Source organism: Acomys minous (assembly GCF_964271855.1).
Source record: "Acomys minous genome assembly, chromosome: 8".
NCBI classification, from domain to species: Eukaryota; Metazoa; Chordata; class Mammalia; order Rodentia; family Muridae; genus Acomys; species Acomys minous.
In genome coordinates, this window is record NC_140489.1 from 76,829,072 (window position 1) to 76,851,495 (window position 22,424).

At 41.3% G+C, this 22,424-nt stretch overlaps 1 long non-coding RNA gene across 1 annotated transcript; it reads right to left on the reverse strand.

Moving 5' to 3' along the window:
• Window positions 1-2,865: 2,865 nt before the first annotated feature.
• Window positions 2,866-22,348, reverse strand: LOC311603549. The gene is made up of 3 exons (XR_014781122.1): window positions 21,983-22,348; window positions 4,024-4,188; window positions 2,866-3,229 (listed from the first exon to the last, which is right to left on the reverse strand). It is a non-coding gene; the product is annotated as an uncharacterized lncRNA (long non-coding RNA).
• Between the last annotated feature and the right edge of the window lie 76 nt (window positions 22,349-22,424).

The window sequence follows — 22,424 nt, forward strand, 5'->3', positions numbered from 1 at the left end:
CCCCACCCCACCCCACCCCCACCCCACCCCCACCCCACCCCCACCCCCACCCCCACCCCCACCCCACCCCACCCCACCCCCACCCCCACCCCCACCCCCACCCCACCCCCACCCCACCCCCACCCCACCCCCACCCCCACCCCCACCCCCACCCCACCCCACCCCACCCCCACCCCCACCCCACCCCCACCCCACCCCCACCCCCACCCCCACCCGGAGCCCCTAACACGTTCTACAGCGGCTGGCCCCAGAGGCAGATGAGGAGGATATGACCCTGTCACCTCATCCTTCACTGTCAGTTAAAGCAGAGGAACAGTTTCCTCCTAGGTCAGCTGTCAAGGCTTTTCAAAGGCAGCCAATGAAATCCTAAGCATAAATAACTTGGGGAAAGTCTTTAATCAATAAATTAGCAACTCAAAGGTCAAAGATAGCAGGCTGGCAGGCTAGCTCAGAGGCTCTTCACAGCACTGTAGTTGCGATTCCGCTTTGATTCTCCCTCCCTGACCCCCCATTCTTAGTCTCTCTTCCCACCTCTGGACCCCTACAGACGGGAGACCCTGCTGCTTCTCTGTCTTTGGGATTATCCTCTGAGTGTCTTTCCCCATCTTCTCTGCCAATTCAGTCACCCCGCCTTCTCATAAACAAGCATTTGTTTAATTTTTAGTTTCTATGAGCTCTATGCCAAATCTTGAATATTAAATGGAAAATAAAATAAGTATGATCTTATTAATGAAATAAAATAAAATTAAACTCTCTCTCTCTCTCTCTCTCTCTCTCTCTCTCTCTCACACACACACACACACACACACACACACATATATATGTAATATGGTTGAAATTCTTCCTGTACTCCCCCAGTCTGTCAAATTCATTCATTCATTCATTCATTCATTCTTTCTTTCTTTCTTTTCTTCTATCTGTTAGGTGGAAATAATATTGACTTAAATTTTTTAAAAGCTCACACATATATGTAGCATGCTAAATCTGATATCACATCATTCTTCTCACATTTGAGCAGTTTTTTTTTCTTCAAAATTCAAACCAAAACAACAGCCCTGCTAATTAATAGGGTTGGGCACAATCCAATCCTATGAGCACACAGATCTGTAATCTTCCACTTGTGATAATTCCAGATACCTATAGCAAAGTGACCAATGGCAGTACACTCAAAGATCTAGGTAAAGAAGAGTTCACATGCTGATTCACGGGCTTGGGGTCATATGAACTGAACACTAGCATAAGTGCTGTTAAATGAAAATTCCCCACAGTCACCAAGCTCTGATGTGTTTGTTTTTCTCCTTGGATTTTGTCTTAGTTTTGACTTAGTGTTAGGATTGAAAATGAGATGGCATACAACAAATATGAATGTGGAGAGATTTGCTGTAGAATTGTGAGAGAGAATAAAGTGGGGGAGGGAGAACAGAGAGCGAAAGACAGGAGAGAGAGAGAGAGAGAGAGAGAGAGAGAGAGAGAGAGAGAGAATAAGAGATAAAGTCAGAGAGTGATGGATGATGTCTTTGTCCTTTTTATCCTGGTGGTGGTGGCAGGTGATGATATCAGAGGTTGCTAAGCAACCAGGAGGCAAGCTTTTGAAGCTGCTCATATGCTAACCCTTAGAATATTTTTTCCCCTTTCCCAGATTCTTAAAGGATGGTTGCCCATCTCTGTCTTATGTAAGAATATTCAAGAATTGTACATGTTACTTTCATGAGTGACATGTAATAACTTCCTGGACCCCAACATATTACCTGGAGTAGAAAAAGCATATCTAAATATCAGCATGGCCATATTAGTATATAAATGTAACCATGAAAGAGTTAATTTAACACTGACTGAAAACTAACATGCTTAAAACAAAAGTATATTCAAGAATAATTAACATGAGTTGGATATTATAGCATGGCTGTTTTTACACATTATGTATTGTTGAGGAAACAGATTTATTTATTTATTTATTTATTTATTTATCTATTTATTTATTTATTTTTAAGACAGGGTTTCTCTTTGTAGCTTTGGCTGTCCTAGACTTGCTTTGTAGATCACTGGCCTCAAACTCACAGCAATCTGCCTGCCTCTGCTGGGATTAAAGGCGTGCCCACCACGCCCAACTGAGGAAACAGATTTTAAGATAAAATCTTCTCTGAAATCCCCACCTAGGTAACATGCAAAGTACACACTATTATTAAGAAAGAATTACCCAGAATGCAGCACACAGCATAGACGGTCTACTAAGAAAATTCAAAGACAAAATCTTATTCTCTTCTACAGCTGCTGTATTACACCCTCTATTTTTTAGTTGTTGTTGCTATGACAATATCTGAACATATGATACGATTTAGTTAGCTAATTAGCTTTTTCCAGAGTGAAAAGAAACTTCTTTCTCTGGTAGATCATCAAGCCTGCAAAATATCAATCTAGTTTTCAAAAGAATTTTCATGCATTTTAAATAGGAAAGAAGGTATTTCCAGTTACAAGTTTAAAGTAAATACTATTTACTTAAAAATGTAAGGGAAAGAAGTCTCCAGGTGTAGCAGAGAGAATTTTTTAATTGTATTTGTCCTTGTATGAGGCACATAGTTTGATTTTAGAGACCAAGACAAAAAAAAATTAAATAATATTCCTTCAACGAATACTTCCCAGCTGATTTGCTCTTTAACTTAATAAGATGTCTTTGGTTACACCTAGGGGGAAAACCTGCTTCAAGGGCCTGAGGAATCTGAGATGGCCTTCATGCCCTTGGCTGTGCCTTCTTTGAGTCACAGCAGTCTCAGGCTAGTTTCCTTTGGCAGTTCACCCCAAATCCTGCCCCTCTTCAAGCAAGGCTGGGAGGCTCACTTGGATCAGAGTAGGTGTCTTTTCCAGAATTAATGCTGTTGCTGATCAGCCCTAAGGCTGGTCTTTGCAGATGGGGTAGAGTCAACTTCCTCTGACTTCCAAGCGGTGCTTTCGCAAAGGCGTTTATTTTTAGCAAAAGAGAAGCTAATGAAAACAGTTACACGTGGATAAGGGGTGCACACTCAACACATAACCGGAGTCTGTTACCCGGAACCGGACCGCACATCGTCTCTGCACACACACATGAACCGTAGAAGTGGAGAAGACTGCAGTGTGCCTGATCTGCATATCTTCTCACAGTGCCATCAGTGCCTCAGTTCATTAGTGTGTGCCATGCTTGGGTAGAGGTGAACACTGCTCACTGTATTTGCTCCTGTGGAAGACTTCACAGACCCTAGAAATAATTATTTCAAAAAATGCATTGTGGGAAGTAGCTGGACATTGAAAAGAACAGGTATGAGTTTTCTCTGCTCCTCCCTGTGAGGTGATGGCCCTAGGAACCTTCTAGTATATGATAGCATCTCCACCAGTGGGAACCTGGTGACAGTATGGAACAGCATAAACAAGAAATTATTCTGATTTTGCTCATGCATTAGTTTTTAGTCATACTGATTAGATTGTCTTGATCATGGTGTTATATCTTACCTGGGATTATTGGAACATTATTGGAAGATTCAAGAACTTTTATTGGATGCTTCCAGCATACTATTCATGCTGGCACAGGAAGAGATTATTGGTTTTCTGAAATATTTTCTCTTTATGGTCCTATAAATTAATATACAAAATATCTTTTTCTTACCAAGATCTGCTATTATCCTATAAATTAGCAACATAAATTCTGGGCATGAGGGTGTACACCAGAAAGCCCAGCACTTAGGAGATTGAGGCAGAAAGGTTGTCATACAAGTGAAGCCAGCCTGGTCTATATAACAAGCTCAAGGACAGCTAGAGTTATAAAGCTAGATCTATTTAAGAGCACCCACTACCACCATCACCACCAACTGATTATTGCAAGTGTGATGGCTCTTCTTGGTTGTCAGGTTGTCAGCTTGTCTACATTTGGAATTAACTAAAACTCAAGTGACACTTGGGAGGGATTTTTTTTTTTAATGTCAAGACAGGGGTTTTCTGTGTAGATCCCTGGTTTTCCTGGACTTGCTTTGTAGACTAGGCTGGCCTTGAACTCACAGATCCACCAGTCCAAGCCTCTGGAAGTTCTGGGATTACAGGCATGTGCCAACAAGCCCAGCTGAGGGATTTTTCTTGTTTGAAGTGGGAAGATCTGCCTTTAATACGGGTCGTTTGAGAAGAGAAGAGCCTCCTTTGGTCTGGGTCACTCCTTCTGGTGGCAGCCTAGATAAAGGACATGGAAGAAGGCAGCTTCTGCTTTTTGCTTGCTTGCCTTGGCTCTTACTGGCACGTCCATTCTTTCAGTGGCCTTAGAGCCAAGTTCAAGATTCTGGCCTTTACTGAAGACCCACTGAGACAGCCACCATAGTTGACTGGAAAGCTGCTGGAGTTTTGGATTTCCCATTGGTAGACAATCATTGTTGGACTAGCTGGACAACAGCATAAACCATTCTTATAGAATATACATTGTAACATATAATGAATTTGACAAAGACTTCATTAAACAATATGAAGCAAATAACTCTATGCCATTCTTGTGTTTCTTGACCAGAATCAGGCAAACATCTCACTCTGACCGGTTACTTCACAGCAAAATGCAGTAAATCAGTTTATACCACTAAATGTTAAGACTAATTATAGAAAAAAAAATAGGAAAAATAGAAAAAAGGGCTAATTATAGATTCATTTGTTTAGATAACTATAGGAAGCATGAAAAGATACAGATAAAGATATGTCTATTCATGAAATAGTGGCATAGATATGATGGTGTGGGCTGGAGAGACGGCTCAGAGGTTAAGAGCACCAGCTAATCTTACTGAGATCCTGAGTTCAGTTCCCAGCAACCACATGGTGGCTCACAACCATCTGTGAGATCTGGTGCCCTCTTCTGGTGTGCAGGCATACATGCAGGTGGAACAGCGTATGCGTAATAAATAAATCAAATAAATAAATAAATATGATTGTGTAACCAACCATTTTATTATTGAGTTTAAGGTCTGCTTCACAGAATGGAATTTTTGCTTGGTTTCCTAGCTGGGGAGGTCATAGGCCATAGAGTAGAATCTACTACTATTATTTTGTTCAATAAACAAAAGATTATTTCTTGAAATATTTATCATTATAACCATTCACTAGTACACTTTCATAAATTATCACAGAAGCTTCTATTTGCAGAGGATGTTGGTTAACGCTGAGACACATTACTGGTCAAAGTTCAGAGACTAAGTAAAACGGTGAACCGCTCAGCTACAGATAACACATCTGTATCACACCTCCTCCCCCAATGGCTCAGAGAACACTGTGGAAGAGAGGGTAGAAAGACTGTAAGATCCGGACACCAGGGAGGGAGGACTGAGCCCTAACAGTCTTCTGTACATGATAGGGCCACTGCACTCATGAGTGCATGGCAGCTTTGGGTGCCTGCACAAGGCCTACACAAGAGCAAGCCATTCAAAAATCCCAGTATGGGTCAGAGGGAGTTCACAAGACCCCACCTCCAGCCGAGTTTCCTTATTTATTAAGGCTCTTAGCAGGTGATGGCTGTTGGGGAAATGAGAGTCAGTTTTCTTCGGGGGTGTGGACTCCTGATTGGATGCTCGGACTCAAGTGGAGGCCCCACAAACATGTGCATACAGGCAACACTGATTAGAAGACTCAGTGAATTATGAAACTGTTTGGTTCAGTACATGAAGTTGCTCATGGTGGTGCAGGCCTTTAATCCCAGCACCTGGGAAGCTGAAGCATACAGATTTCTGTGGGTTTAAGCCTGGTGGTCTACACAATGAGTTCCAGGGCAGTTACAGCTCCACCATGAGATCCTAGCTTAAAAAACAAACAAACAAACAAGCAAAAAAAAAAAAAATCAAAACAGGACAGAAATTATGAAAGAAAAAAACACATATGGACAGATCTGGAATAGGTAGGTATGAGTTTCTAGGTGTCTCTTCCCAATTGAGTCCCGTGGGATGCACATAATTCTCCTAGAAATGATGTGTGACAACTCTTGCAAAATGTGACAAACTGCAAGCATTCCTCCTAGCTGTGGCGGCCAGCATTTTGCTGGAGGTCGCTCGTGTGTCCTGCCAGCACTAGTAGGATAGCCACAGCTGTTCAGATTCGCACCCCTTCTACGCAGCTCTCACCAGAGCCGCAGGCATCTTCCATAAATACAGCATGGCCCAAGACTTCAGGTATGCAAAACACTTCCCACTTATTTGGGTAGAAGACTCCAAGGGAGTGGCCAAGTGCCCATTTTAAGCTGGCCTTCCTTTGGAATGTGTAGAATTCTAGCAGCTCAGGCCTGCTGAGACAGTGAGTGGGATCTGGAAAGAGAATATAGCAGTTCTGCTCGGCAGCCAGCGATAAAATTCTGTAAGTCTCCGTCTTAGCATCGCCATCTTTAAAACAGAGTTCGTAACATAAGAAACTATACCACTCTCAGGTGAGAAAGATAAAAACAGTCAGGCAGGGTGGCACGTGCCTAGAACTCTAGCACTTGAGACAATGAGGCAAGCCAGTTTTGATTTCATGCCCAATTTGGGCTCCCCACCAGGCCCCTATCTACACACATGCATGCACAACTCAGTGGTAGACCCCAGCACAGTAAAACAAAACAAAGGAAAGGAAGGAATGCCTATAAATGAGTTTTATAATTCATTTACTCAGATGATTATGGTAAGTCAGAGTGAGCGGTTATAATTAAACATTTGCCAATTTAAATATTGTATTCATTTCTTTATTCAGTAAACATTTATTAGCTACCTAAAACTTGATGGGGACTAGAAGTGAACAAAATTTGTAAATATACAAATATACTTTTATCCCTTCATGGCATTTCCTGTATATTTGTAAACGATAGTGAGAAAGTGGCAGCACCTGGAAGCAGGAGTGATCGTATGATGATGAGATTGGTAAGTGTAGTGAAGTGACGGGTGTGGCCAGGCTACTGCTCATTGGCCATTATTCCATCCAGGTGTTTTGGTCTGGTTTGGTTTTGGTGGTGGTGGTATTTGTTTTGTTGATATAAGATCTCTCACTGTGTAACCCAGTCTTGCCTTGAACGTTCCTGCATAGGTGGCTGGTTTGAACTGCCCCATCTTCCCCGATGCTCCAGCTTCCTGAGTACTAGGACTAAGTGTGTGCATCACCACACTGTGCTGATTTGACCCATTTGATTCATTCTAGCCTAGGTGCAATGAACAGAAGTTGCATGAATCTATTTTTCTTTCCAGTGTGTAGGCTTGAAGCAAGAACGTTGTAGACGCTGGGTAGTAACTGTACCACCCAGGCACACCTCCAGCCCCTCAGGGACCACTTTTGTGTGGAGAGCTAGGAGCAAGTGTGTGTGTTCTCCAGGCACCCTCCACTGTGTGGTGAAGTAAACTCCTTGGGTTGCTGGCTGGCACATGGAGGACAGCTGTTCAGACTCAGCTTCTCATGCGCTTGAGTAAACTTTTGCAATGTCAACTATGCAACGTCAGGGTCAAATTTCCTGTTAAAGTGTGGTTTACTGTGACTGACTGGTGAGTGTCTACCACAGACCTGGAAGTGGGGAAGGATTAGGCCAGGAGATATCACATAATTAAAAATATCCCAATGGTATTAGATCAAAGAGTAACGGAAGGTCACTAGGAAGAGAGTCTGCACGTTGAAAGGCTTTGTAAATCATATTAAGGAACTTTTATGGTGGCAAAGGCTGTTAAGGATTTTAAACTAGGATGGCAGTCAGGACGCATTTATGCTTTAAAGTGATCATTTTTTGATCCTGGGTAGGGAATAGATGAGAGGAAATTAAAATCTTGTCTAAGGAACATAGCTACAATGGCTGGAAGTGGAGGGCAGCAGGCAATCGAAGAGTAAAGGCAGGTCTCTTACAAGGGCTCAGAGGAGTTCTATAAATGTGTTTCCATGGTCCAATGTTGTTGTGAAAATTTGCGAATATAAGGGTGTGTGTGTGTGTGTGTGTGTGTGTGTGTGTGTGTGTGTGTGTGTGTGTTCCCTGGTTATTACAGTCCTTTCTCTTCCATCTGCTGGCTGTTACTGGGTTGGAGCAGGGGATTGTGATGCAAGTGATTGAGTAATGTCTTGGAGCTTTTTAGAACACGTAATGAGGAAAAAGCAAGATATCACATAAGAAGCTCAACTACCTGATCTCGCTGTGATAGGAGGAAGTTTAAGTCATGCATAAAAAGCCAACATCCCCCAGTTATTTCAGTCATCCTACCTGAGGTTCCAGGAAAATGACAGGAAGCTATTTTGTATATGTAGGCCATGAGAGTCTTCTAGAATCCCTAATCCAAGTCTCCTTTTGAATGCAACAGTTTTTTAAAATATTTATTTATTTTTATTATATGTGCATTGGTGTTTTGCCTGCATGTATGTCTTTGTAAGGGTGTCAGATCATGGAGTTATAGGCAGTTGTGAGCTGCCATGTGTGTGCTGGGAATTGAACCCAGGTCCTATAGAAGAGCAGTCAGTGCTCTTAACTGTTGTGTTATCTCTCCAGCCCTGAATACAGCAGTTTTACCTCTGTGTTGGGGCTGGTTTGTTGGTAGCAATGAAAGACTGGAATAAAGTCACAGCAGAGTTAATAATAGTGTCCACACATTCTGCTATAACTTCCAGCAAGAGGTTGTTCTTATGAGATAATACCAGTACTTGGGGGGCTGAAATAGAAAGAACCTGAGTTCAAGGCCAGGCTAGGCTATGTAACAAGACCTTTTCTCAAAAAGAAAGAAAACAGAAGGTAATGAAAGGGCTGGGATTTAAGTAGCTCTGGAACAGTTTCTATCCCTCGAAACTGCAAAAGTAAATACTTGAGGGCTGGGATGTAAAGTGCTTACCTCACTTATGAAATGCTCTGGGTTTGAGCCCTAGAACTATTAAATTTAAAAGTGAATAAATAAACAAAGTTTTTGTTGTTGTTATTGTTGTTGTTGTTGTTGTTGGGTTTGTTTGTTAGTTTGTTTGTTTTTAAGAAGATGGGCCTACTTCCTCTCTCTTGGAACCTGGGCTGACCTATTGTCAGAGGTAGCAGGGGTTCATTGGAGACACAGCTTCATACTCAACAGCTGAAGCCTGAGGTGTCATTTCCAGAGCCCCTCCCCTACCTCAACTCAGGAAAAACTAGATCCTTGACTTCACTGCAAAAAGGAATCTCAGGATGTCAGTGTAAGGCAAAGTGCAGGTTTACTAAAACAGATTTTTAGCATAGACTTAAGCAGAATGGTTAATAGAAAGTGAAGTGTTCGGTGTTGGGGGTTGGTCTGGTGCTATGTATTCAAATGATAAATACTGACCCCTAAGTTCTGTTTGCTTCGCAGAGGAGCACATTCTCCTGTGCACCAAGTGATGATTGTGTAAACCTTGCCGCCCAATTTAAAGTTGGTTGGTTAATACAATAGCTTGAAGCCTGTAACTGGGCAGAAGAGAAGTAGGCAGAGCTTAGGTTCCGGGCCTTGGGGTCAGAAGGAGGAGAGGCAGCTGGAGAGAAGAAAGTCGCCATGGGGCAGTGTGGACCATGAGCGCGTGGCCATGAGGGCTGGCCTGATGATGGAACAGAAAGAGCCCAGACAGGAACAACCATGGCAGGTACCTTGGGTGTGTAGCTGGGAAACAGCAAAATAGCTTAGAAGGTTGATATCTGACCAGCTCTCTGTCTCGAATATTGGGGAACTAGCTGGGGCCGAGGAACCCTCTGGAGTCTACGACTAGCCCTTCCACAACAGAGAAAATGCAATCAAATTGATCCATGAGCATCTGTCTGAAGTGCCTGATCCATGAGCATCTGTCTGAAGTGCCTGATCCATGAGCATCTGTCTGAAGTGCCATCCTGTTTGGGAAACTAGAAGTGAGCCTGGCACTGCTAAGGATGATTAAATAAAATTTGGAAAAAAAAAAACTTAAGAAAAATACACTTTTAAAAGAAATGTATCTTTCTGCTAGTTGTCTGAGAACAGCATACACATTCTAAAAGGAGGATGGCTTCAGTCTGATTCAGCTCCTGGTACACTGGCAGTCCTCCAAGCCAGAAACAGCTCAAATAGCCATCAACAGCAAAAGCCACTAGCCAAATCCTGGTACATCCACCTAATGAAAGCCTACAGAGTACCAGAAAGAGTAAGCACACCACCTCAACATTTTGGCTTGGTTGAGTAAAAGGAACCAGAGCTACAAAAACATGTAACGCGTGATCTTGTTTATGTAAAGCTAGAAACATTAGCATCAGCAACTAGAGATGAAACCACTCACAGCAGTGAAGGGTTAATATCCACTAAAGTCTGGGGGGAGGGGGTGAGTGCATACTGGGGAGAAGGAAGAATGGGAATGATGTCTAGGGAAGGGCTAGAGGGTGATGAGAATGTCCCCAGACTGTCACCTTGCAATTCATCTAGAAAAGCCAATGGGTGTGTGGAGGCGGTGGGCAGGGAATATCTACAGCCTAATGTACCAATAATCTAAGCTTTAGATCACATAAACAATACTATTATAGGAAAGTAATAATAAAGCTACCTATATCTTTTCAGACGGTTTCCTTCAGGCTGGCCTTGAACTCGCAGCTGCCTCTGTCTCCCAAGTGCTGGGATTAAAGGTGTGCACCACCACGCCCAGTTCACATTTTTCTTTAGGAAGGATACCTGTTTACTAGGAAATGTAACATGTAGGTGGCCTTTGCCCCTTTACTTCCAAGTGTTTTGAATACTGATTGTGATTGCCAAAAGTGCCAATTTGCCTTAGTGATATTTCTGGCAAAGTGTAGCAATCTAGGGAAAAGAGACATTACTTTGGGAATCAAAAGAATAGCAACCTTCAATCGTATCCTGTTTACACAACGGCAAATGTGCTAGGACATATTGTTTAATACTTTCCCCAAACTGAATGTAATGCTGTAAAGTTTAAGATCTTATATACCAATTGAGAAATAATTTTAGCTTCCTCCCTGGTTTCACAGAGAGCTTTACAGTACATTCAGTTTCTAGGTTGGACATTATCCCTTAGAAGATGAGAAGCTTTCTTCTTTACCAGTCCAAAGATATTGTGATAGTTAATACTCTGTTTTATACATTTTTTTTTTCATTCTCCTTTGGAAGCTCACAGAATCTTGTCCTTGACTGAAGATTCTGCATTTTTTTTTTCAGAAATTCTTTAAGATGTACAAAAGCAAGATTGGTAGAACAATAAATACTTTGATACAGTTTATATATTTTTGAAAGTAAGTTATTAAAAACTACAAAATTGCTTCACAGGGTGGCACATGCCTGTAATCCCAGCACTCAGTAAGGTAGAGGCAGGTGGATGTCTATGACTTTGAAGCCAGCCTTGTCTACAAAGTAAGTCCAGAACACCCAAGGCTACACAGCGAAACCAAAACCAAACCAAACCAAAACACAGAAAAACCAAAACAAAAATATCCTATAAAATTTCCAAAGCCCTAAAGAATACAACACATGGGGTTTGTTTTTGTTTTTAGATTTTTTTTTTTTTAATTAGAAGATGTACTTTATGACTGACTGTTGAAATTCTCAAGTTGAGCGACATGCCACAGCAACTCCCCTGCTGGCTTGAGCTGTTGCTCCTTAATGGAGTCCACATCCTAACTTGATGATCTGATGCCTCAGTCTCCCACATACTGGGACCACAGATCATAACACCATATGTGGGGGTGCACAATTATTAGTATTCTTATTGACAGTTTTAGGGACTAGGCGTTTGCATATGTACTCTACCATGGAGATACACCTCTGATCCCATTCCCTGTAATTTTTTTTTTTTTTTGAGTCAGGGTTTCCTCATAACCTTGGTTGTCCTGGACTCTCTTTGTAGACCAGATTGGCCTCTAACTCACAGAGATCTGCCTGCCTCCGTCTCCCTTTGAGTACTGGGGTTAAAGGCTTGTGCTACCACACCCAGCTACTCCTTTCATTCATATCCATAACTTAAGTTAACTTTTTTCTGCCTTACAATTTGGAGTCCCAATCTTTATAGATAATGTTATATAGATTTGGGGAGGTCTCCATTATTTATCTCTATGTTACAATGACCTCTAAATTTAAAGCTTAAAGTTGTAACCATTCTATTATAACTCCTGATTTTCAGCAACACTTACCTATCTTGTTCTACTTCCTATCAGAGTGCCAAGAAGGCACTATTCAAGTGTTATCAGGCTGGGCTGGAGGGTCAAACCTTACCTACTAGGAACCATCACAATATACATTCCCTGTATGCTCAGGGCCTCTTTGTAAGGTAACAAGAAGGAATGTGTGACTGCAGATAGCTCAGTCCCTTATTTGGGGAACAGACCTGTAGCAGGGTCTCTATAAGAGCTAGAGCCTGCTATCCACTCCCAATTGGATAACACGGAATGGAAGGGAGAGAAGAGACATTGAAACCGTTCCTTTTCTAGCCAGAGATTGGTCATTACTAGGAGTGATCCCCAAATGGAGATTAGTGGTAAAAGAATGTCAAATGATTGCTAAGCATCTCTTATGGCCAGAGGGCCTTTGGGGATATGTGACAAGAATTTAGGGAAACAGGTGTAGACTCCTATCACTATAGTTTCAAGAAGTTGTCAACATTTAGTCAAAATGGAGGGACTTTTCAAAATGGTGCGACTGTGGCTAACCCTCTCCATATGATCTCACCACTGAGGTCATTGGGTTTCCTACATAGTGCTAAGGCACAGATGAAAACTACCAAAAAAAAATTTTTTTTAAAGAAAAAAATATCATAAAATTTCCAAGAGATTTTCCGCACAGACACTGTATCTCTTCTCTGTAATCTACTGGACAGGAAAGTCATAGTAAGTCAAGATAGAAAAGTGTAGAAAATTATGAGGTCAAGGGAAGGAAAAAGGAACCCTTTACCCAAAGTCTGGGTAAATCCTTTTCCAACTGAGAATCAAAAATTCCAGCACAATTATTGTTTGCTGTAAAGACTGCCTACATAGTAACCATATTGCATTACTATAAAGATACTTTCAAATAAAAGTGTTAATGGAGAAATAAACTACGCCTGAGCATATGCAACATTCTGAGTGCCCTGACTCTCTTCCCCAGACATTTTCTGGGAGCCACCAGAACAAGACTATCAACTTTTGTTTACAATGAAAACAACTTCACTTTCCCTGCAAATCTTCCAATCTAGGGAATTGCCTCACTGACAATAAGCCTGCTTGGTTCACCTCAGGAGCTGCCTTGTGATCTCATGTGGATTTCTTAGCAATACATTCAAGACAGCAACTTCAGCACTTCACAGAATCCTATATAGCTCTGGTTAAGGGAAGACGTACACTCCCTTGAGAAGCCCACATCCATGTTCTTGGGCACATCCTCCTCTTTCCCAGAATGCTTTTCTTTCTAATAACCCTTGTGCTTAATTCTACGCTAAAAATCTATTTTAATAAACCTGGACTCTGCCTTATACTGACATCTGACATTCCTTTCTGGTGTGAAGTCAAGGATCCAGCTCTTCCTGAGCGGTGCAAGGGTGGGGGTGGGGTTGTCTCTGGAAATGACTGTTCAGGCTTCAGCTGTGCTTTTAGAATGCTTACTCTGTTCTGAGATAACAGGCAGAAAGATACCTTTCTTTTAAAGTATATATTTCTTAATTTCTTTTCAAATTTTCTTTAAAATTAAAAAAATATTTAATCACTCTTAGTGCCAGGCTCACTTCTAGTTTCTCAAGATGGCACTTCAGACAGACTCACAGGGATCAACATAATTGCACTTCTCCTCAATTTTCTTCTCAAAGGCAAGAGTGTCTCATGTAGGCAGGGCTGGCCGGAACTCATGAAGTTGTCAAGGATGACTGGGCTCTGGTCCTTCTTCTTCTGCCCCCAGAGGCCTGGAACTACAGGTGTGCACTGTGACACCTGTGGTATGTGCTGCTGAGAACTCAACTTAGGACCTTGTACAGGCTAGGCATGCACTCTACCACAGAGCCACATACTTAGTTGCTAATCGTTTTTTATTTCACTCCAATATGTGTGAATTAAGTTTGTGTTATTGGCTTTTAGCTTAGAGAATGCAGGTATTTTTTTTTTTTGAAGTTGCAATATTAAACTGTAATATTGAAAATAGAATAAGAGGGCTGGAGAGATGGCTCAGAGGTTAAGAACACTGGCTGGTCTTCTAAAGGTCCTGAGTTCAATTCTCAGCAACCACATGGTGGCTCACAACCATCTATAATGAGATCTAGTGCCCTCTTCTGATCTGAAGCAGAATACTGTATATGTAATAAAATAAATCTTAAAAAAAAAAAGAAAAGAAAAGAAAATAGAATAAGATCTGGGCAAGGAGGTAATCCTAGAACTCAGTATCCTAGTCCTCTTTAACCCTAGTACTCAGCATCCTAGTACCCTTTAAGCCTACCACTCAGCATCCTAGTACCCTTTAAGCCTAGCACTCAGCATCCTAGTACCCTTTAACCCTAGTACTCAGCATCCTAGTACCCTTTAAGCCTAACACTCAGCATCCTAGTACTCTTTAACCCTAGTGCTCAGCATCCTAGTACCCTTTAAGCCTAGTACTCAGCATCCTAGTACCCTTTAACCCTAGTACTCAGCATCCTAGTATTCTTAATCCTAGCACTCAGAAGACAGAGGCAAGAAGATCTCTAAGAGGCTCACCTGATCTACATAGAAAGTTACAGGCTAGCCAAGGGAAAATAGTGAGACACAATCTCAAAATACTAGAGAGAAAGAGAGAGAGAGAGACAGAGAGACAGAGAGACAGACAGACAGAGACAGGCAGAGACAGACAGAGACAGGCAGAGACAGAGACAGAGAGACAGACAGAGAGACAGACAGAAAAAGACTGAGAGAGACAGACACAGAGATACAGAGAGAAGTGAGGAGAGAGCGCAGTGGTAGATCATTTGTCTGGTGTACATGACACCCAAGATTCAATTCCTAGTAACATAGTAAGTTAGGTAAATAAATTAATAAACAGAAACAGACTCAGATCTCAGAATTCAATTAGGGTATGTTTATAGGAAATTCTTTAGTTGCAGTGGAATATTGAGAATATTGTCAGTTTGCGGAAACTAGTACTCTCCTGAGTGCACTGCTAGCGTGACTAAGGAAGAGCTGAAAACGAAGATGTAGGGAAGAGAGAAAATATATAAGTATTTACCTGTTATTCAAGTCCTTCCCCTTATCAAAGGCTCCAGAGAAGTGACCAGGCTGGCGTACTTTGTTCATGAGTTTGGACTTGAGCATCAAACTGTACACAAGGCTTCAGTAGTTACTATGCCACTGAAATTTCTCACTAAAAAAATTTGAAGCCAGATGTTCATACTGACATCACATAGCAAGATAGTAGTACATAATGTATTTAATTCCCCTGGCAAAAAGAGATCCATTTACATATGACAAAAAAGTACAAAAAGAAAGAAAAAGAAACCTTGACATTTAATTCGTTGTTAGAAGAAAAACATTTTTAAAAAACCAAGTTCTGGATTGAAATATTCTGGCATGACTAGTGAGCCACCGTGTGCAGCAAAAGGAGGCAGAACATTGTCGTAGGAATGGAGAACATGGCACATTTAATTGCTGAAATCTGGAAAAACCCCAAAAGGAATAGGCTGATGGCCTGGAGAGATGGCTCAGTGGGTAAGTGTGCTTCTTGCTCTTGTAGAGGTCCTGGGTTTGATTCCTAGCACCCACATGGTAGCTCATAACCATCTATAACTCCAGTTCTAGGGGGTCTGGTGAATAGATGTGCTATACCTATACACATTTATATACATACACTACAATAAAAATACACTTAAATCAATAAGTAAATAAATAGAAGTCCTAGTACCCATATCAGGTGGCTCCTAACCTTCTGTAACTCTAGCAACAGAGAATCTAATAGTTTCTTCTGGCTTTTTCAGTCACCTGCACACTCATAATAAAAATAAAATTAAAAATTTTAAAAATGGGATAGGATAACAGAGAAGTCTGTTATCAAAGAACAAAATTTCTTGTTCTCTTTGGCTTGTTTATGAGACTCTTAGAGGAATAGTGGGCCGCTGAATTGTAATAAGGCTGTTATTAGAAAGAATTTAACCCTATCAATTGCACTTAAGACATTAAAACTGTAAACATGTGTTGGAGGATGTTTTGTGTACTGTTTATTCAAATGCTGATTTCAGGACCCAGAGATCTGGTTACAGTCCAGATGCTGGCAACTGTCATTATTACAAAACATCTTCTGTCTCAATGTTATGTAAAAATTATACTCCATCCATTTTGATTGGTTAATAAAGAGCTGGCTGGCCAATAATCGTGCTAGAGAGTGAAGGTGGGACTGCCAGGTCCAGAGCGGGGAGCAGTCTCAGGTGTGGACCAATGAGTTGCCATGACAACATGGATGGAGAAGGAGTACCCAAGATGAGACTAATATGGCAGGTAACAGGCCACACAGTCCAGTTAGAATAGCTCAGTATCTGCCCAGTAATAGCGCCTGAAACTTTTGATAAATATGAAAGGTCTCTGTCATTATTTGGCAGTTAGGGCAGGAGTAGAAAGTCCATGATTTTTACAAACATTGGTAATTTACTTAGTAATAACATTTTCTAGATTATGGAAATAGTACACTGGGATTTAGAAATAGTGCGAGAGTTTCTAGATGAAACACTCTGAAGATACTGTAGCATTGACATCTTATGTGACTACAAACCATATGTGATTAATTTTATGTTTATCTAATTTTGTGTTCAGACTTCTAGAAGCCTAGAGAGCATTGCAATGTTGCAATGTTATGGTTAGCACTGCTGGATGTGAGTGTCCTAAGATACTATTTTGCTTAGCATTTATTTATTAAGTGTGTGTGTGTTTGTGCGTGTGTGTGTGTGTGTGTGTGTGTGTGTGTGTGTGTGTGTGTACACATGGGCATGCATGTGGAAGGCATAGGACAACTTGCTAGAATTGAGTTTCCTTCCATAATGTGGGTTCTGGGGTCAAACTCAGCTCCTCACTAGAGGCAGGCAGCTTTACGCACTGAGCATCTTACTGGCACTCCTTAGAATGTATTGAGCATAGCTAAATCCTGATGTTGAATTCTTTAAATGGATGGTGACCAGGATGGAGAGATGGCTCAGCCATTCAAGACAGGCCCACAACCAAAAGCAATGTTTACCTTAAGCTTAAATAATAATTATTAATTGTTTTGAAGTCAAGCTAGATCTAAATGATGAAGTGCTTTTAAGGAAGGATAGCTAACGTCTGAATTATCCAAGATTACAGATACCCTTTCCTGATAAAATCATGACAACAGACTGAATGAAAGTTTGAAAAGTGACTATATTTGCTATACATAAACATAGCAACCCTAACTTTTTCTTCTAGAAAATGCACTCATATTCACTGTCGGCAGCCTAAGGAGACAGATCCCACGCTAGCATGTGAAATCAGCTGCAGACAGAACTGTGTATTCTGTTGGCCTTGGTATTCATTCACTTTCTGTTGTCAATAGTACAACACCACAGACTGGGTGAGTTTACCAAAAGTGTTTATTTTGATAATTTCATATATATATATATGTATATATATATATATATTCATATTCCATGTTGGTTATTCCTTCTCCTGCATTAACCTCTTTCCTCCCTCTTGCTGAACCCTTTGGTTTTTTTTTGTTTTTGTTTTAAATAAGTCCCCCTTCTACTTTCATGTCCTTTTGTTACTGGTATTTGACCTGAGTTTATCTACTATTATTATCATTATTACTACTACTGTTTTGTTTTAGCTGACTTTAATCCAAAGTTGCTTGCATGAGCATGAGTAGTGGTGTTTTACTGGATCCAGGCCGTTTACCATTGAGTATTATGATTTCCCCTCCCCCAGCAATCACTAACTGCCAACAGCTCCTTAGGGGGAAAGGCTACTTCCCAAGCCCCTCCCCCACCCACAGTGAGATGCTGATGGGCCCCCAGCTTGCGCAAATCACAACAGCTGCTGTGAGTTGATAAGTGCACTGGCCACCCTGTCATGTCCAGATGACAGTGATTTGAAGCAGTACCCACTATCTTTTGCTCTAACATCTTTTCTGTCCCCTCTTCTGTGAGATCCCCGAGCCTAGAATTGGGGGATATAGACAGATACCATTTAGGACTGAGCACTTAACAGTTACTTACTCTCAGGCCTTTGATCAGTTATCAGCCTCTGCAGTAACTGTCACACACTTTGAAAAGAAGCTTCTCTGACCAAGGTTAGGGCAGCAAAGTCTATGGATAGAAACCTACACACAGAGAAGACAATTTGATATCATGTCCACTTTACAAAACTGCTGTTACAGAGCATCTCCCTCCAGGGCCTATGATTTCCATAGCCTTGCTTTTGATTAGGTATATATTCCCTCCCATGGAAAGCTGGCCTCAGCTCCAAACGCAAAGCACTGGTTTCCTTCTGTAACAGCCGTGTCGCTATTATATCAGTAGGCACGTCTTGTCTGGCAGGTTGGTAACACAGCTCGCAGGGGTCACAGTTGGGGAAGGTGGTTGGTGACTTTTCTTCCCCAGAAACCTGCATAGCACTTTTTGGCTCTATGAAAGTGATCCAGGAGAAAGGAAGTTTCCTGAACAGTTGAGCTTCAATTCTTCATGTCCCACAATCAAAATTTGTCATTCTTTTTTTTTTTTTTTTTTTTTAATAATGCCATCAAGGTATAGTCATGGAGCTCTACCCCAATGGTGCTACCTAATCTGAGTCACCTCCCAAAGGTGAAGTCAGATTATGTTTCCATCTTCTTAATACCTTACAATGGGGAATAAGCTTCAATCCCTGAAGTCTTGGGGAGACAGCAGACCTATTCAGATCATAGCTGCCTTTACAGAGCCTAAAGCTGTGCTAAACTCAGACTTTCTCCTTCCCTTTCTGACCTTTCTGGCCCTCCGGCTTCACCTTTCTTCTTGCGGCCCTTGCACGGGTACACATGCATGGTGGTTGTCTGGTATTCCCAGACTCCGGTTCCATCTTGGGTCCAATACTGTGCTTCTTCTCTTCAGCTCACCTCTTACACATTTAACCCAGACTTGGAACTTAGATTCTTTAAGATCTGAAAAGATTCACAAGAATTTGTCTTTTTTCACGGCTCAACCACATCCCAAACAGCTGGGTGTTGTGGTCCATGTCCGTATTTGCAACACCTGAAAGCTGAGGTGGGAGTATCTTGTTTGATGTTAGTGTCATATATATATATATACATATTTTTCTGAGATATATACTTATCTCAGAAAAACAAAAGAAAAATAATAACAATGATGACAAAAAAAATTAGACAGGAAGGAAAAACAAAGAGAAAGTGGGACAAAGAAAGAAAGTGAGAGAGGAAAAGGGGCAGGAAGGGGACAGAAGAGCAGAGTGGAAGTGGGTTTAGCAATCTCAAATGCTTGAAAGTCTTTTTAAAAATTTGAATGTTATTTAATGGTTATCTGTTAAAAAGTATTGCCTACTGGTTCTGATTCTAAAACAAATTAAATCAAGGAGCAGTGCTATGGGAAAAGGTGAGATCTGCTGCCCAGGAGTCATTCACAACATCACTGTATTACTAGACTATTGAGAGTGACATACAGACAATTCATTTATTTCTTCATGAAAGGATCACTCCTTGCAAAGCCTGCCTTCATATTTCATTTAACAATTCAGCTGATATAAAAGACTCCAGCTTTAAACAGTAGCCAAACAATGACTTAAAGCGAGTTTTGTGTGTGTGTGTGTGTGTGTGTGTGTGTACTTGTGTGATAGTGTGCTTGTATGATTGTGTGCTGGAGCATGTGTGTGTGCAGGTGGTCAGGCACATGTGTGCATGCATGTGGAGGCAAGAGGAAAACCTTAGGTATCACTCCTCAGGCACCCTCCACCTCCTTTAGGACACAGACTTAGTGGCCTAGGACACAGACTTAGTGGCCTAGATCTTGCTACACAGGCTACACTGGCTGCAAGTGAGCCCAGGATTCCATTGGCCTGTGCCCACTTCCTAAGCACCAGGATGTCTTTCCTTTTAGTATTAAATTTTTTTAAAAGTTTATTTATTTATTTATTTATTTATTTATTTATTATGTATACAGTGCTCTGTCTGCATGTACACCTGCAGGCCAGAAGAGGGCATCAGATCACATTATAGATGGTTGTGAGCCACCATGTGGTTGCTGGGAATTGAACTCAGGACCTCCAGAAGAGCAGTCAGTGCTCTTAACCTCTGAGCCATCTCTCTAGCTAAATTGTTTTTATTCATGCTGTTTCTAGTCATGTGAAAATACGGCTGTGTAAGTATATGCACTTGAGTGCAAGTGTCCACTGAAGCCAGAGGCAATAGATCCCCTGGACTTGTGAGTCCTGGGAGCCTGATCCTGCCCTCTGCAAGAGTCCTATGCAGTTTTAACTGCTGAGCCAATCTCTCCAAGTTTGTCTACATTCTTTTTATTTTTATTTTTATTTTTTTAAGTAGATTTTGTTATTTAGTCTAGACTGGTCTCCAACACATAATGCTCCTGCCTCTGCTTTCTCAGTGTTGAGATTATAGGTATGTACTATCAAGCTTGGCTTCCAAATACAAATTTCTTAACCATTCAAATCTTTCATAATTTTAAAATAACATGTGACGTACGTAGAAAAGAAAAGGTTGAGACTGAAGCAGTTATTTGCACTCTGAAAATTGTTCACTGTTTATTTTGATAGGCATTGGTGTTGGTATCTCAGACTTTCTTGTTAACACTTCCTTATAGACTTCTGAATTTATTTTTATTTATTTAGTTTAAAACAGAATCTTACTATGCATCTTTGTCTGGCCTCTCCCTCCAGAGTACTGGAATTAAGATATGTACCACCATAGACGGCTTAAAGTTCTGGATGTTAAAGAGAAAAGTAGAGTATAAAAAGTATAGCTTGGCTGGTCGAGGTGGCGCACGCCTGTAATCCCAGCACTCAAGGAAGCAGAGGCAGGCAGATCTCTGTGAGTTCAAGGCCAGCCTGATCTACAAAGCCAGTTCAGGACAGCCAAGGACACACAGAGAAAGCCTGTCTTGAAAAACAAAACAACAACAAGAACAACAACAAAAAGAAAGAAAGAAAAAGGAAAATGAAAAGTATAGCCTGGACTTGAGGTTGTTTCCCATGCTAATTAAAAAAAAAAGTTTCTGGGAGTACATACAAGATTAAGAAGGATTACAAAAGATAAAGAACCCACAAGTGTTTGTATGGTGAGGTTAAAGAAGGTACAAAAAGGCTAGAGTATTTGAAGAGAAATTATCTTAATTAACTTGTTTAAATCAATGTGGGATTTTTTTTGTTTTTGTTTTTTGTTTGTTTTTGATACATACATTCACAGAACAGTGTGAAATTTAGGCTCAAAATGTACAGTACATTTGAAAATATCTCCTTTTAAAGAACTATTTACTTGAGTATTTTATGCCCATGAGTGTTTTGCCTGCGTGTACGCGTGTGTACCACCGGAATGCGTGATGCCTGCTGACGTCAGAAGAGGGCGCGGACCCCCTGGGATGGACTTACAGACACTGCGAGTGCCATCTGGGTGCTGGGGGCCTCTGAAAGAGCAGAAAATACCCTTAACATCTGAGCTAATTCTTCGGGCCATTGAAAATCTCTTTATAAAAACTTCTATTGTTAGAAAATACCATTCTATTGTTAGAAGAACCAAGCCTTTACTACTAGCTTAACAGCTGGAACTCAGTATTGACTGCTTAAAACACGTCTGGTACGACACTTCATTCTATGCATAGCTCTGTCAAAAAGTGCTCGATATACCTCTAATATTCTAGCTGGAGATGAAGAATTAGATTCAAGATGCAGCAAATGAAGTGATGATAAATTAACTGCATCTGTTATTGAAGAACTTCCTCAGCTCTTACTTATGCAAGAATAAGGTTGTAAAATCCAGGACCCTACTGCAAGAACAAAGATACTTGATTTCTTTTGTACATATGTATTCACAAGGTTTATTAGTATTCCTCAAATCCTTGTAGAATAAGTCCTTTTGACCTGAAATCTGTCACAATTATAGGCCACATTTCTTACCTGTGCCGAGAAACAGGCTTTTGTTTGCTCCTTTTAGTCTTTCACTTATTGTGTTTCCTTTCATTGCCTCCACCCTCATTCTCTGTAAATCTTTCATTCTTGTCTTCTTTCTCTCACTCAAATGGGGCCAGGTGCTTCGATTTGTTTTATCATCTCATTCAAAATGGTGCCACGTCACCCACGGGGCAAGAATGAAGAGAGATGCTGTCATTGCTCCTGCCAGCGTGGAGCCCCGCCCTCTGCTGCTCACCTGCTCCCTGGGAAATGACACTGAGGCCACTGTCACGAGCCGGAGGCCCCACTCCCTCCCAGCGGTCTAGGCCCCCTCCTCCTCCGCAGAGCTGCCCCGCCTCTCCCGGATCTGGGTCGGCCGAGCGCATTGATTTGCATATTTCTACCTTTGTTCCCTGGCGGTGGCCAATCAGAGTGCAGGTTGAGGCGG